The sequence below is a fragment of the Balaenoptera ricei genome, chromosome 10 (assembly GCF_028023285.1).
Source record: "Balaenoptera ricei isolate mBalRic1 chromosome 10, mBalRic1.hap2, whole genome shotgun sequence".
In the NCBI taxonomy this organism is placed as follows: domain Eukaryota; kingdom Metazoa; phylum Chordata; class Mammalia; order Artiodactyla; family Balaenopteridae; genus Balaenoptera; species Balaenoptera ricei.
The window spans coordinates 91,701,458-91,710,823 of NC_082648.1; positions in this window are offsets into that span (position 1 = coordinate 91,701,458).

Below are 9,366 nucleotides of genomic sequence, written 5' to 3' on the forward strand. Positions count from 1 at the left end.
AAGACTTCAAAGGCTCAGCTGCTTCTTAGAGCTTTATAAACGAGGAAAGGCGCACAGAGCCAGCACACGAAGGGCCCTTTATTGCCTCTGAGGCTGCAGAAGAAGGCACGCCCCGTGGCCGGTTCCTGCAGTGCAGCAGCCGGGCTGCTTATTTAGACTTCCACGTGGAGGACAAGAGACTTGTTTGCTTTCTGTTGCTGAGACGGCCCTAACCACAAATTTTGCTTTCAGTTGCAGCCTTTCAGAAGCACCTCAAGAATAAGCCACCAGAAACTCCTCACGCTTACACAGGCATTCTAATTTTTTCCTGGTTTGTGTTTGTTTCGTTGGGTTTTTTTTTTAGTAGATCAGCTTGAGCTGAAACACAGTTCTGTTTCTGCCATTTTCTACTGTACATACAGCATCTTCATCTTCAATACATTCTGTATTCAGGGGAACAAGAGTGGATTGAGAAAGCCCAGGAGGTACTTTTTTCTTTTCTTTTTTTTTTTTTTTTAAGCAAAATCGGGAAGTAAGTAAATAGCTGTGACGTCCAGGCAGTGGAAAATCAGGACATTGAACAGCTTTGGTTCAGCGGTTCAGGGCTGAGCTGTAGGCAGGTGTCCTCAGTGCCAGCCTGGGGTTAGACGGACCGGCCTTTGTTGCTGACTTAGTGTGTAGGGGTCACTTCAGTACTCAGCGCTCGATTGTGTTAAAGGAGGGTAGTGGACGGCAGGCAGGCTGCAGCATGAGCTGAGGATGTGCATCACTGGGTAAAACCCACTAACTGTCCAACGGGGAAACAATCCAGCTGCTGCGTCTTCTGCTGCCGCTTCTACTTGGAAAGAGGAAGACAGCACAGGAGAGACGTGGACACCGCCAGCTCAGGAGCCGACAGCGCCAGCCCCACACTTCACTCACTCTGTTTTTGGCAACTTTGGGCAAGTCATAGACTCTGCTTTACCCCTGCTTCTCCACCTGTGCACGTGTACACAGCTCTCCCTAAAAGAAGTGCTCTACTCCCCTGCTTCTCTGAGTGGGCTCCACAGACAGTAGCATTAGCCTCATTGGAAGTTTGTGGGAAATGTAGAATCCCACCCCCCGACCCCAGACCTACGGCCCTGGACTCTGCATTTTAACTGGAGGCCCAGGTGACTGCTGAGCACACTGGGGTCTGAGATGCCGCTCGGCATCTCCCAAGCTGCTGTGACTGCATCAGGCACCTCGCAAAGGATACCCCAAAACACGCCTGAAAAGACCATCTACAAATGGTCAGAACTTGGGGTGCAGCAATGAAGACCCAACGCAGGTAAAAATGAAAAAAAAAAAATTAAAACAAACACCCCCCCAAAAAAAGACCCAAAGCAGCCAAATAACTAAATATATATTTTGAATTTTTTTAATGTTTTATTTGTTCAGCTGTAATAAGTCTTTTTTTAAAATAAATTTATTCATTTATTTATTTTTGGCTGCGTTGGGTCTTTGTTGCTGAGCGCAGGCTTTTCTCTAATTGCGGCGAGCGGGGGCTACTCTTCGTTGCGGAGCACAGGCTCTGGGCGCGCGGGCTTCAGTAGTTGTGGCGTGTGGGCTCAGTAGTTGTGGCTCGCGGGCTATAGAGTGCAAGCTCAGTAGTTGTGGCGCACGGGCTTAGTTGCTCCGCGGCATGTAGGATCTTCCCGGACCGGGGCTCAAACCCATGTCCCCTGCATTGGCAGGCAGATTTTCAACCACTGCGCCACCAGGGAAGTCCTGTAATAAGTCATTTTAAGACCTCTGTGTTCTCAGAGACGTTTTCTTTCTTTTTTTATTTATTTATTTTGGCTTCATTGAGTCTTTGTTGCTGCACGCTGGCTTTCTCTAGTTGCAGCGAGCGGGGGCTACTCTTCGTTGCGGTGCACGGGCTTCTCATTGCAGTGGCTTCTCTTGTTGCGGAGCACGGGCTCTGGGCACGTGGGCTTCAGTAGTTGTGGCATGTGGGCTCAGTAGTTGTGGCTCGCGGGTTCTAGAGTGCAGGTTCAGTAGTTGTGGCACATGGGCTTAGTTGCTCCGCCGCTTGTGGGATCTTCCCTGGCTGGGAATCGAACCCATGTCCTCTGCATTGGCAGGTGGATTCTTAACCACCGCACCACCAGGGAAGTCCCTCAGAGATGTTTTCTGATAGTCATTTGTGCATCCTTTTACTGCCAGTCACTTCTCCCCTGACTAGAGGTGTGAGATGTTTTTCAAGTCCGCTGCGGAATGTCTGGTAAATTACCTTCCCTGCTGAGTGACTTCTTTCCTGCTGTCTCTCACCAGGGGCACATTGTGAAGAAAGCTTTGGAACACCATATATATATGCAATCATCCTTTCCAGCCACCTGTTTCTGCTGACAACTTTAGGAATTACCAAGCATTAGGTATGAATCACTCCATTCTGGGGAGAGATGACACAGAAAGCTAAGGGGGTTTTATAAAACCACATATGCATGCTTGAGATTTGCCAAAAGCAGCTTGTGTTCCACGTGGGACAGACAAGCCACTCAAGGGGCAGGAGCAGAGAAGGGAATTGAAGGGAGGGAAGTGTGATGGCTTAAAAGAGGATGTTTCAATGGTACATGGGCAGGAGGGGGTGGGGCTGACAATCTGAAACACCTTCCTTAGAAATGTCCTTTGAGAGCATAAAAGTTAAAACAAGAAACTATGATGTTTACAGAATGCCCTAAACTCCTAGAATTTCAGCCTTTAGATTATGTCTCTACATACATGTTAATGAAACATGATCTTTTTGCTTTTTGCAAAATTGTTTTGTAAAAGCAATTCTTTTCACCCAAAGGAGATCAAGGCCTTGCCTACAATGCAGCCTAGAGAAGGAGTACTGATTAATTATCCAGATAAGCCACAGCCAACCTCCCCCGGCCCAACTACCTCTGTACACAAACCATCATCATGGACTTTTCCAAAAATATCTGACCAGAGGCACTAACCACGTGATTGGGACTTGGTTTAGCACAGGGGTCCCCAACTCCCGGGGCCGCGGTCCGGTATCAGCCCTCAGCCTGTTAGGAACCGGGCCGCACAGCAGGAGGTGAGCGGGCGGGCGAGCGAGCAAAGCTTCCTCTGCCGCTGCCCATCGCTCCCCATCGCTCACATTACCGCCTGAACCATCGCCGCCCGCCCCCGCCCCGTCCGTGGAAAAATTGTCTTCCATGAAACCGGTCCCTGGTGCCAGAAAGGTTGGGGAGCGCTGGTTTAGCAAACTGCCTGCCTTGTGACTCCCTCCATTTACTCTATGCTGGTGGTTCTCAACGAGGGGAGGGGGCTGTGAGGTTACCCCCGGGGCATTTGCCAAGGTCTGGAGACATTTTTGGTGTCACGAGAGAGAGGGTGCTGCTGACATCTAGTGGCAGAGCCGGGAGGCTGCTAAACATTCTGCAATGCACAAGACAGGCTCCATTGCGGAATTATCCGGCCCCGAGGGTCAGTAGCGATGAGGCTGAGAAGCTTTGTTCTGGGGAGATGGGTTTGAGTCTCCATTCACTGCTCAGCACGGTGGTATTGAAGGAATGTGGGTCAGAACTTCCTCCCCGTAGTTTCTTGGATCACAGGCAAGTCAGCATGAACAGACTCAAGGGATGAGCCCAGGTTGCTTCGCACCCCAGGGCCAGGTCCTGGCCACTCAGCTGTGTCACCACACGGCCTCCTTGGAGGGCAGAGCCCCCTCATTTATATTTTAGTCTCCAAAGGGATTTCTGGGGTTTAGCTTCTTCCAACGCTGGTACCTTGGCATAGATCGGGGCCTCTGGGAGGTCAAGAGAAACCCAGGTCATGTCCATTTTAGAAGCTCCAGGTATAAAAATGAAGAAAGGCAAAAACAAGATGACAAAAATATCAATTAATTTTAAATATTTGCATATAAGGAATTAATATTTCTACCCTGGAATAATAGAATACAATATACTTGTGCTATTAAAACATCTATAAAATTCATATATTATTTCATAGTACCCTACAGACAAGGTTGTCCCATAGTGGGATACAACCTTATAGGTGCACAGTGAAAGTTTTCTTCTCTTCAGTCTAGTGTGTCTCTGTAGCTATAAATATACTTTACTTGGAAAAATATTAAAGATCTAAATTTACAGCTCTTTGAAGCTATGTCATTAGGAGCAGCAAAAGTTCAAAGGCCGAAAATAATAGTTAAAACATATAAAGACTTACATATGTATATATGCATATGGCTAACTATATATTTATAGTTAAAACATATAAATACTGGGTATCCTGGGTAGTATTCTGAGTTAACTAAGTAATAAATAAATATCCTTCATTGTTGTCAATCCTATTTTACAGATGGGAAAACTGAAATGGAGTGAAATCAAGTGATTTGCCAAAGGTCACATACTTTACAAGTAGGTATGTTCATAGAATCAGGTATGTAAGTAAAATTAGGATTCAAACTGAGGGAGGTTGTCTCCAGGGGCCACACCCTTAAGTCTTTTGATATACAGCCTCTCAAAAGGAGAGACACAGGTTCAAGAAGATGTGCAGAACCATGGAATGGCTTTAGAAAGCATCAGTGCAATGCCAGCAGCATAGGCACTGGAGTCAGACAGATCTGAATTCAAATCCTGATTCTCACCCTTGTTAGCTGTGAGGCCTTGGGCTCCTCACTTAATCTAAAGCAGATTTCCTCTGCTGTAACATGGGCAAGGTGGGCCCCACATGTCCAGTGAGGCTGTGCCAGTATCTGAAGATTAGCGCAGAGGTACAAGGGGTACACAGCTGTGTGATGATAAAACTGAAGCTCAGGGAGAGCAAGTCAGTTGCCCAAGGCCACACAGCAAACTAGTGACAGTCCTCTGGACACCTGGTCCAGGGTTCTGGGCACAACTTCAGCTGCTCTAAGCCATTTCATATAGCTGGTCCCCTCCATCCCCTAACAGCATCTTTCTCAAATTGCTCATTTCAGGGCTGCATATAGGCTCTGCTCACCTGCAGGGCTAGACTGCCATACATGGTGGTCCGTGCCAAACTGGGTGAAGTAGGGACAAGTAATTAGAGAAGCTACAGTTCAGGAACAAGTGGGGGCAAAATGTTCAAGCTCCAGGCACAATCCTCAAGTATCCACTAGGTGGAGCCACACTTCTACTGATACATTCAGGGGGTTCTCAAACTGTTTCCAGAGGACAGCATGAATTTGGCCCGTAAGTGAGGGATTGAGGAGGCTCCCTCATTCACTCACTCATCCTTTCATTCAATAAATATTTACTGAGCACCTACTCTGTGCTAAGCATGGTGATACAGCAATGAACACTGTACTTACAAACCCTGTAAGGATCTGACGACTCTGCTTCTGGAAGGTCTCATAGCCAGGCAACAACTACATCATTCTACTCACTCCATCCTTAACAGAGGTCCAGAGATATCATTCTTCCATTTCTTATTCAAATATTCATTTGGCATGTATTCTCCACCAAGCTCTGGGAATCCTAAGAGGGAACAGGCACAGTCTGGTGGACAAGAAAAACACGTGAGTTCAGCTTGACCGGTGTGATGACTGATGCTTGCCAAAAGCTGGCCAGAGGAGCCCAGAACTTGACTTGACTTTAAAGGTCTCCTGGACCCTTTAAAGTCAAGTCATTTCTCTGTTGGCACCCTGAAGTGGGGAGATCAAAACCTTTGCCCCGCCCATCCTTTCTTTGCTTCTTGTGAACAACTGGATCCATTTCCCAATCCCTGTTCTCATGAAAGTGGAAATAAAGTTCTGTCTCCTCAGAAATCTCTGTTAATGCCACTAGGTGGGGCTTGAGATGGCAGGGATGTGACTGATTTCTTTCATCTGGGGCTTTGGTGAAGCTTCGCTCTTCCCCGGGCACACATTTCTGCCTTCTCTTCCAGAAGGGGCTGTGTGGGTGTGGAGGGAGCCACATAAGACTGAAGTTGGAAGACTCAGGCTCTGACCCCCATCTTGACCCATATGTGGTGTGTGGTCTTGGATCAGTCTTATCCTTTTTCTGGGCCTCAGTCTTCTCATCTGTGGTAAATTAAATACAGCCACCAATTCTTTACAGACCCTCCCATCAGGAGATGGGGACTTGCCCCACTTCCCTCCATCCCACAGTCAGCCATGCTCTAGTCCGTGTGGCATCATCTCCCCCTAGATTAGCCATACAGTAATGGTCCTAATGGTTCTCCCCACATTCACTCAGCTCCCCCCCATCACACATTCTACACACAGGACATCGAATGGCATGAAAACATAAGTTAGATGTGCCCTTTGTCTCTCCTATGCCCCCTACTCACAGCCTCCAGCGTCCCTCACCATGAACTGCAAGATTGTCACCATCTGGCTGCCCACCACCTCTCCACCTGTCTCCTCCTTGTTCATTCTGCTCCAGCCTCATGTCTGGGACTGGGACCCCGATACCACACAGCTGGTCACCTGGAGAGAAATTGGAGCAGAAAACCAAGGTAGAACTGGAGTTAGAAACCTTATGGTATTGAAGTTTCAATTTAAGACAAATACTGAAGTGTTACCCAGAACTACTCCTTGAACCTGGGGAAAGGTTTTTTTTTCTAAGAGGTGGAGATGGTGGTGGCATAAAGGAGGAAGGGTTTGGGGAAATGCAGAGTTTCTGGTGGAAGCTAAGGGGTCAGAAACCTCAGCTGTCACTTAGCATCTGGACGGGGAACAGGGTGAGTGAGTCAGCCATCAGGTTGCTGCAACCACATGTGCTTGCACATCTTAGTTTTCCCTTGACTTTACACCTCTGGTCCTCCGTTAGAGTATAAACTCCTCTCAGGAGAAGGACTATGGCATATTCATCTGTGTAGCTCCCTGTCTCTCAAACAGAGCTCTGCACAAAGATGGCAGAGAAAACGTTTGATGAATGTCCTGAGCATCGGTTCTTCCTGCCAGCCCACTGATGAGAGCAGCGTCCCAATTCTCTTCTAAAGAACTCTCCTTTCCCCACTCCCTCTGACGTCCGCCATGTGACAGCTGACTCCTTCCCTGGCTCCAGAGCTGGACACATGCTCAGCCCCAGCCAAGCAAAATATCACCTTCTCCTGACCACAGTGACTGCTTCAAGAATGGGCAAGTGACCATTCCAGAACCAAAGAGACAAATAAGGCAGAGAGAGGCAGGGATAAAGGCAAGTGCTTTTCTGCTAGGACTGCAAGTAGTAAGGATACTGCCAGCTGGAAGCTGCTGAAGGCCTGAAATTAGCCAAGGCATTGGAAGATGGAGACAGAAGATGGGAGAGAGGTCAAATCCTGATGCCATGGGTTAAGCCCCTGGATCCAGCTGAGTCTGAAGCCATTTATGTCATTGCATTCTTGAGTCACCCGAGCACATAAATTCCATTTCTTGCCTAAGGCAATTAGAATTGGGTTATCTGTCACTTGCATCCAAAAGAGTCCTGATAGGCAAATGAATGAATGAATGAAAGAATGAATGCATCTACCGGAAAACTTGAGGCATAGAGGAAAGGATTCTGTGCTAAAAGTCAGCACGGTATGTTGCCATTTACTGTGTGACACTAGGCAAGTTGCCCGATGTCTCTGGACTTCAGTTTAGAACTCTGATATCATTAATTTATTCAACAAATATTTACAGTATTTATTGTGCCAGGCACCATGCTAGGTGTTGGCTCTGCTGTACTAACAAAACCCTCATGGTTCCTATTTTCATGAAAATGGAAAAAAAGTTCAGTTCTAGAAAAATAAATGTGATTGTGTCACTGTAAAATCTGTTTGCGGTAGAAGTCTCTAGCACTTAGTAACTGGTAGCTGTCATTATTCCTTCCACTCCTTATCAGCTAATATTGCAGGATTAGCTATAGGAGGGGCAAGAAATAGAGCCTAGTGTAATGGGGGAGGGAGTACCACACACTTCACTCCCTTCCCTGGCTCAGGGCCAATCTGAAATCATGTTTAGGAGCCTAATTATACCCAGCACTGAGCTAGAGGGTGTAGTGAGAGCCTTGCATGGGCCTGGGTCCAATCCTCTGGGACCTTAAGCTATAAGAATAGTCAACATGCTACCAAGTACATTTTTTCTGGCCTCTGGCAAAGAGACTTTTCTGAGTTAAATATGCTCATCAGTGTGCCTAAGAATCAGGTTTAGAAATGGAACTACTTAAGCTCAATCTCTTTCTATTCTTGTTATAAGGAACTAATGATGCCAACTGCAGTTGGATTTTCAATTCTAAAGGGAATTCACAGCTTGGGTTGAAGTGGCAGAATGTCAGATCTAAGCCCAGTAAAAGAGTGTAAGTTTAGTAGCCCAAAGTAACCACAGCCCCGCTGCACCTTCTATTATTTAATTTATTCATCCATTTTAACAAATATTTATCAAGTACCCACTCTGCACCAGGCACCATCATGCGGCAGCAGCTGGCTCTTAAGAAGGCAGCCCCCAGAGAAAACAGATCTAGAGGCAAATACTCAAATATGATCCCACTCCTGCGTACCAGGTGTGCACACCTGACTAAGCCCAGCCAGGTGTTAATAAATCAGCCTTTACTAATATATCAGCTCATGTGCTCTGTTCTAAATATAGCCCAGGTTCTTGCCTGTTCCAGGTATTATTGCTGCATTTTAAAATGACCTCAAAATAAAACAAAATTACCTCAAAACTTAGTGGTTTGGTACTTAATGCCACTGACTTATACACTTAAAAATGATTAAAATGGTAAATCTAATCATTAGATTATATTATGTATATTTTACCACAATAAAGAATTATGGAAGGATAAAAAAAAATGTAATGGTTTGAAACAACCATTTAACTATGCTCACAGATTTGGGGGGGTCAAAATTGGGGGCAGGGCACAGTGGGGAGGATTCATCTCTGCCCCACAGTGTCTGGGCCTCAGGTGGAAAAACTCAAAGGCTGGGGGTGAGGGATTTAGTGTCTGGTTGCTGGAATCATCTGAAGGCTCTTGCGTTAACGTGTCTGGGTTGACTCAAAAACTAGGACTGTCTACTGGAGCACCCACATGTGGCCTCTCCACGTGGTTTCGCTTCCTCACAATATAGTGGCCTCAGGGTAGTCAAACTTTTTATATGGCAGCTCAGAGTACCAAACATGAGTATTTCAGGGAGGAAAAAAAAGGCAAAACCTGCATCCCATTTATGACCTAACCTTGGAATGTCTGTCATATTCTATATTGGTCAAAACAGTCATAAGCCTATCCAAACTCGAGGTTGGGGGTGGATAGAATTACACTCCATGTTTTGATGGGACAGCATCAAGAGCACATTGTGGAAGAACATGTCTGAAGGAAAGATGTTGTTGCAGCCGCTTCTGAAAAATAGAACCCGTCGTACCACCTTTCAAAATGGGCCGAAAGCAAAGAAGCTACAGAGGAATCAGTTCAGAGGAACAGAGCCCTGGAAGAGCTG